The 7500-nt window shown below is 38.3% G+C and overlaps 1 long non-coding RNA gene across 1 annotated transcript in view; it reads left to right on the top strand.

Annotated features, from left to right (window-relative positions):
- LOC308065278 overlaps positions 1 to 7500 on the top strand; it is a 30681-nt gene that overhangs the window by 2936 nt on the left and 20245 nt on the right. The window contains exon 1 of the long non-coding RNA XR_013928727.1: positions 1 to 7500. This exon is cut by the window's left edge and continues 2936 nt beyond it; it is cut by the window's right edge and continues 268 nt beyond it. This is a non-coding gene — a long non-coding RNA (uncharacterized lncRNA).

Raw genomic sequence — 7500 nt, forward strand, 5'->3', positions numbered from 1 at the left:
ACGTTCTAGCAAACTACTGCTGGTTCAAAAAAAAAAAAAAAAAAAAACCAGCTGTAACTGAAATAAATCATTTTGTGGTTTGAATCAAGCATTTTTCATCCCTTTATTCAGCATGTAGCACGCAGATTAATGGATATGCTTCAGTAACTTCGACAGTGTGTGTTCACTGAACAATTGGACCACCAAACAAGGGCTTCTTCGGTCTATTCTCACATCAATGAGACACTCAAAAGAGTTCCAGATTACTCCTTTCTCCAACTCCACTCACAAGAGTTCGCTCTGAGTTGTAGACATTTATCTGACATGACTGATAAATTTGGGCAATTATTCTCCCTCTCTCTGGAGATCCACTTTGGCCCTTGCAACTATAGATCAATTGAATAATATTATAAGACACAGTGTGCATGGACAGCTAGAAGAATCAGTGTAGTAAAAGAGGTTTAAAAGCTCTTCAGGCAGTTGGAAGTAGAGAGTAGAGCTGGCATCACTTTCAGTTAGGGAGGCATCTACATTTCTCAGTACAAGCTTAGGCTTTGATTTCCATAATTGCATACATAAAACCACATTCACGCAACGTGTATGAACAACTGCTACTGTAATTGCACACACAGGCAGATTACCTACCCACTTCTTTGTTCCTGCAGTTTCTGCATACATTTGGCAGTTATGGTCATTGGGTAGGCAGTTTTGGAAATCTGGCACACGTTGCAATTATTCAAGCAATAAGTTCTACTGTTGAGGAACCAGAAGTATAACCTTATCCAGGAAAATCAAAGGAAATGCACCTTTTTTCTGATTCTCATAAGTTATTAATTGCAGCACAAGGAGGACCGTATATTGAAATTGACTCCATACTTCAAACAAGTTCCAGGGGGATCTCCAAACTAAAGACAGAAAGGAGAATCTGAAGGGTGTGTGAAGCAGCAACAACACAGCATACAGCAAGCACCCAGCCAGGAAGGCATTCATGGCTTCTCTAGGACACAGAGGTACAAAACCTCCAATTATTTCCATTTTGTCAGGATTCTGCAGGGGTCAAATTGGACTTCCAACGTGCTGAAAGATTTTGACACTCTATTCATCCTTCTTCTGATCATTGTAAACAGAAAGTGAAGCTTAGGAAGTAATGTTGGGATTCAGTGCCTTATCACACAGACCCCACCTTGAAATAGAAAAGTCTTTCTTGGTTCAGTGCTAGAAGGTGACCACTGAGTTTCAACATGGTGCAAAGGCAGTTCTTTCTGGAAGAGTTACTATCTACTATTACTTCATCCTCAGGCAATAAATTTGTGGGTACTTGTGTTTGTGGTACATGTGTTTTCATAAATACACCTGCGAGGGAGAAAAATCAACCTGCATCCAATATATTACATGTCTAGTCCATTTGATACACTTTAAATTGTTTATTCTAAATTTTAGGGACTTACTGCCAATCTTCTTAAATTTTATTTGCTTTCTTCTGAGACTTGTGGAGAATTTACTATAGGTATAGGCCTGAACAGAGCTCATTGTCCCTCATGTACCACATTGTTGCTCATGTACCATCCTTTCCTCAGGCAGGGTGCCTGCTTGCAGAAGCTCCTTTTGTTCTGATGAAGCTGTGTTGCTCTGAGGTATTTGTCCATGTGGGGTCTACAGCTTTGGAACTGGCCGGTTGTCACAGTGAGATGCTTGCAGGTCCCTCCCAAGTGTGTATCCTAAAGCTCTGAATATGTGTGTATTTGCAGGAATGAATGCAACCCACTTGAGATTATAGCACAGGTCATAGCGTTTGAGCGTTTGAGCCTTTATATGTAGCTGAAGCAGTTCACTGAGTCAGTAGGTTACTTTAAATGACAGGGACTCAGTAGCTGGAAAAGTTGTCTTGTATTCTTTCAGAAGGGTTATCAGGCAAAAAAAAACCAGTCACTTAGTTCTAGTAATCTCATCTATTAATTTTTCAAATTCTGAGAAACAAATTTTGGCTCTGGCATACATGCGTGCACATGCACACATGCATTATTGTATTAGTGTTCTGTTGTTAACACATCTTTCAGTATCTGCATTTTATTATATAACTAGCTGCCGTTCTTACTTCATCATAAAATTCCCATTAACACAGATGGGAATTTTGCACAGACACCAAGGACCAGATATTGCTGCATCATTTAACTACTGCACTATTCCAGAAAGAACCACATACCTTTCCAAAACATCTCCTGGTAAAATGAATGTATATGAATTGTAACTATATAACAATGATATAATGTTAACTAGTGTTAAGTATAAAAATATGTAAAGAAGATGAGTGCGTGCTATTTTGGTTCACTGCAGCTGCTAAGCATAAAGTATTCTCCTTATTTACTACAGATTTCTGAAAATCCTACTCTTTACTGTAAGCTCTTAAAATAAAACCATGTACACCATAGACACTTAAAAGATGTTCAGAAAATTGTGCAGGATAGCTCTAGAGAAAACTCTTAAGAACAAAAGTCTCATAATACATGTGAAGATTAGCAAATAGGTCTCATTATTGTTGTCATTATTATTATTATTATTAGAAATTCAAAGGATAAGGTGTGGAAGCAAGGCTTTACTGAAGTGTGTCTGTAATGGAGAAGCTCTACATGATCTACTTTATTTGCCCTCTGGACTTTCTAAACAGAGGTCACCTCTCCTGTTTCAGGAGACAGAGGTGGGTTCATGGGGAGTGGTAGTTGTTATAGAGGCTACAGCTGTCCCCTGCCACTGTCTGGTAAGGTGTGGACTCCTTTCTGTCTCACCTGGTAATCAAGCTGCATCTACTTTGTTTGTGTTTTCCTGTATGCAAATGAAAAATAAAGTAGTCTATAAAATGTCTTTACAGTAACCTGGCAGATAGCAGAGAGTATGCTTTGTTTCCCTTCAGGGGAAGGGGTATTAAATAGAAGATGAATTAAATGAAGGGCAGGGGCTTTTAAATAAATAAAGCCATGTGAAGGAACTGATATGTTCTATTAGATCAAAGGGACATGGTGTCTTGTCCAGTCATGGTACATTTCTTTTTAATGACCTTGGGTTAAAAAGCTTTTATACAAATATTTGCAGAACTGAAGCCAATGCCCTAAAAAAAAAGGAGTTTTGATTAAAAAAAAATAAATTAGGCCCCCATAGCACTTAGGAGGTTTAGCATCTTGATTCTTAAGTTTTCCCAAATTCCCAAGCTCCCCATCTCAGAGTGGGAAGAGTTTGACACTCTGTTTTTCAGGAGTATCTAGAAAGCAAAGATGTAAGGAATGACAGCTCAGTGCCTGAGAGTCCTGGGAATCTGAGGTTCATAGAGTACCCTGAGTTGGAAGGAACCAGTGAGGATCATTGAGTCCAATTCCTGTCTCCACATGGGGCAACCTAAATGATAAACCCTATGAGAAAAAGTTAAATGATCAAGTTGAGCTTTTTTCAAATACTTCTTGAACACCAAGAGGCTTGGGGCCATGATTACTTCCCTTGAGAGCTTGATTCAGTGCTTGACCACCCTCCTGGTGAAGAACTTTTTCATACTATCCAGTCTGAATCTCCCCTGATGCAGCTTTAAGCCATTCCCTCACCAGACACCAGAGAGAAGAGGTCACCACCTCCCTGTCCGCTCTTCCTCATGAGGAAGTTGTAGGCAGCAGTGAGATCAGCCTCCTCTTCTCTGAGCTGAATAGACGAAGTATCCTTAGCTGCTCCTCGTAAGTCATGCCCTCTAGTCCTTTCACGATCTTTCTTGCTCTCCTTCAGGCACTTTATAACATTTTCATGTCCTTGTGGAGCCCCAGACTGCAAACAGTACTCGGGGCGATGCTGTACCAATGCTGAGCACAGCAGGACAGCATCTTCTCTCAGCCAGCGAGCTGTAGGGTGCTGAGTACACCCCAGGCATGCCGGGCCCTTTCAGCCCCAGGGCACCCTGCCGACATACGGGGCCTGCCATCAACCACCCAGCTGCCTCTGCGACTGTAGGCACTGAAGTGCTTGGACTTGTCTGGCTGTACGAACTGAACCGAGGACATGGAGGGAGTGCTGGGCCTTGGCCTCATTGCCTCCTTGCTGCTGGGGTCTGGCCGAGGGGCAGCGGCCCGGCTCACGCAGGCCTCCTTGTCACGCTCACCGCCTGAGGCCCTTCGCTGTCCAGTGCGGGTCGCGACCAGGTGAAGGAAGGTTGGGGCAGCATAAATGAGGGGCAACCCTGACAGTGGTGAAGGTGCCACCGTAAGCATAACGGGCATCCTATCTTCTGGAAGAGAATGAGACTCATGGAGTTGTCTTGCAGCTTGGACCCTAATGTGTTAACCCCCACGCCCATGCGGAGTGCTGCCAGCCCTTGTGCCAGACTGTGCAAGCTCCTCTGTTTGCATATAATTTTTGGATCAGTTACTTATCAGGTATTTTCAGTTCTAAAATGTAAAAAGTGAAGGTATGGTAATATATCATGCTGTTTAAACACAAATGGTTGAACCTTTCGTGGATAGCTCATAGGCTAATAATCACATTCCCCTGTAATAAGAATTTCTTATGTAAGTAAGGGGCGGGAAGTTGGACTGTCATCAACATCTGTAAATTGTGTGAAACTCCGAATGTCACTGTCCTGTATTTCCGTTTGTAAAATGACTTTGCCTGGACCATTTGTAGAAGGATGTTCATTCACAGATAAGAGTCTAATGACACAATGCTGCTTCGCCCTGCATTCAAAAGGCTCTTTTTTGTGGAGGATCTTCACTGATTAATTTCTGAAATGATTAGTTATATGGCAAACCATTTAGAGTGCAATGCAGAATCATAGTCAGGATTCCTTGTGCAAAGAAAAGAAAAGTTTTGGCGATTCTCACTGATTCAAATATACTGTCTTGGACCTGTATCGGCATTTAGTAAACCTTTATTGTTCTGCTATGAGTACATATAGAAATGCTGTGGCCAGTCTCACATGCATTTTTCCTAGAAGGTATTAACATATAAAAATACAGCCTATTCGTTAATCACATTCATGTAACAGAAGTCTTCATCCCTATCTTGGAGTGTTTTACAGTAAGGCATGGAGACGTTAAGTGACTTATTTACAGACATTACAGGCAAGTGAAACTATAGAATTTGAATATGTATACCATAGTTACCTGTCTGCTGTTCTAAACAACAACAAAAAAAGAAACACTGAGGAAAATTAACACCCAGTACTTTGGGAAAATACTTGTCTTAACAGATTCATTTACTGAATGTATCTGAGGTTGAACATGCCAATATAGTTTTATAGCAAAAAATGACATTTAAAACATAGAAAAGAAAACATATTGAAATAGTTTTCTGCAGTGAGGAAAAAAAAGGGTTTTGAATAGTTATTTCATTTCCCAGTTTTCAAAGGTTCTGCATTAAATGAAAAACCTCACTCAGTAGCTCCTGCATTTGCCTGTTTCTGGTGTTAATTATCTTTTGTTTGCCCTTGATAATCCTGAGGTTGGTATGCAGATAATGAAGGCTGCAGAATCATCTCCAAGTGTAAAAAACAATGGCATTGTCAATTCTGCATCACAACACTTTATAAATTATGAATGTTATCCACATTAAGGAGAATGGTAGACTTTTAAAATTACTTCCATGAATAGATTAAATTACAAGTATTATTACATTTCATTTTATTAAGTGCATCTTAGTAGTTATTAGGGCAAATGAACATGTTCTCTCAATTACATAATAACATTAGAACTAAAAACTATGCATTGACACTCCCAAATGCATAATGCGGCATTGTATATTAATCATCCCAAACAATATATTCAGTTTATATGAAGACAATTATTACCTATTGAACAATAACAGTCTTATTGATTTATTGCAATTCAGCTCAAAGAGTGATTTTTTATATAAAAGCTTTGATTCTTTTCTGGATAGTTTAATAATTTCTGGCTCTTAGAAAAAATGTAAGAATCTTTTAATTACTTTCTTTTATTAATCTAATTACAATAAGACAAAGTTTATCATATATTTCACATTTAAATATCCTGGATAAGACAGTGTAACACACATTCAACTTATACCAATTATTTAAAAAAAAAAAATTTGCTAATTTTACTTTTAACAAATGGTAATTATTTACATGGTGTGGTTTTGAAGTTACATTTTAATTCCCTGAAACAATTCTAGTGGTCAGATCTGTGGATTGTCATGCTGCCTTTTACTCCAAGAAAAAAACTTTCATGTAAGTAGATTAGTAGTGTTTAGGGTATCGTTTAAGAAGGACAGGAAAAGCATCCCACACTAGCCCACTGACCTGCGTGGCAACATTTGAACCTGTTTAAGTGGGAGAAGGATTGAGACCTTGCCCAGTACATGTGGCAGCCAGGCACTTTAGACATCTATAGTGCAACTGTTGACATTGATATTTCCAGATACTTTTGCAGTATTGAATTGTTATTTGTCTGTATTATATGTATTGGTTGCATATCTTGTAAATTTATTTCTTTTATATAAGTTGCCTAGATAACAGTGCCTTACTGTTTCCAGTATTTCTAATACTTTGTGTTAATTAGATCTGGTAATGCACATACTGATGTACCGTTATTTACTTTAACATAACTGGCAAATTTTTCAGCATGATTACTTAAGGGATAATAATTAAATCATTAAAAATGCATTTTTATAGTCTCAGCAATTTTTCCTTAGACAAGGAAGATATTTCATTTATTGTATTTTTCTATTTTGATTTTGAGTTTAACACACTTGCTGTCAATATCATTGTCAGATTGTGTCACTTTATAAAATGTTGGTACACACTGGACTGATGTTTTCAGGGGGCAGTTATTGACTCATCAGTAAAGTAACAAAAATAAATAAGAGACACTTCTGGTATTATTCATACCAGCTACAAATCACAGTCAATAAATCAGCTTTCAAAGTGTATACAAATCACTCTAAATTTGTTGGTCTAAATATTAAAATGCAAACACATGACTCCTTTATCATACGAGTCTTGAACATGTGGTATGATCTGCTTGATTCAGCAAGAAGAGTATATAAATGTAATATTACATACTCCTAGAGAATAGAAAAAAGTGCATTTTAATGCGATATATTTTGGTATGGGAACACAGTACACTGTGTCTGAGTATTTAAATGTCCTTTGTGCTGCTTAAAAACAACTTTTTCCTCATGTGTTCTGCCCCTATGCTTCCTACCAGCTGGGGTAGAATTCATGAACATGACCTGCAGAAAGCCTGTGGAAATGTTTCTAACAGTGAGCATTTAGAATCAGCAAATGTTCTAATTGTCCATTTCATGGGAGTATGTAGTCAGTGTAATTAGACATTGATTATATTAGCAGTGTATTGGGTAACATGAAATGACTGGGTGATCTTTTCTGGCCTAACGTTATTAACTAAACAAAGTAAGTTAGACTCTTTATCACCGTTACATTGGATTAAAAATGACTGGAACTAATATATGTGCAGTTGACAAAATAACTAGCCTTTCTAGTTCCAATTAGTCCTCAATTAAATTCTATCAGCAGTG

Source organism: Falco punctatus (genome assembly GCF_963210335.1).
Source record: "Falco punctatus genome assembly, chromosome: 6".
In the NCBI taxonomy this organism is placed as follows: Eukaryota; Metazoa; Chordata; class Aves; order Falconiformes; family Falconidae; genus Falco; species Falco punctatus.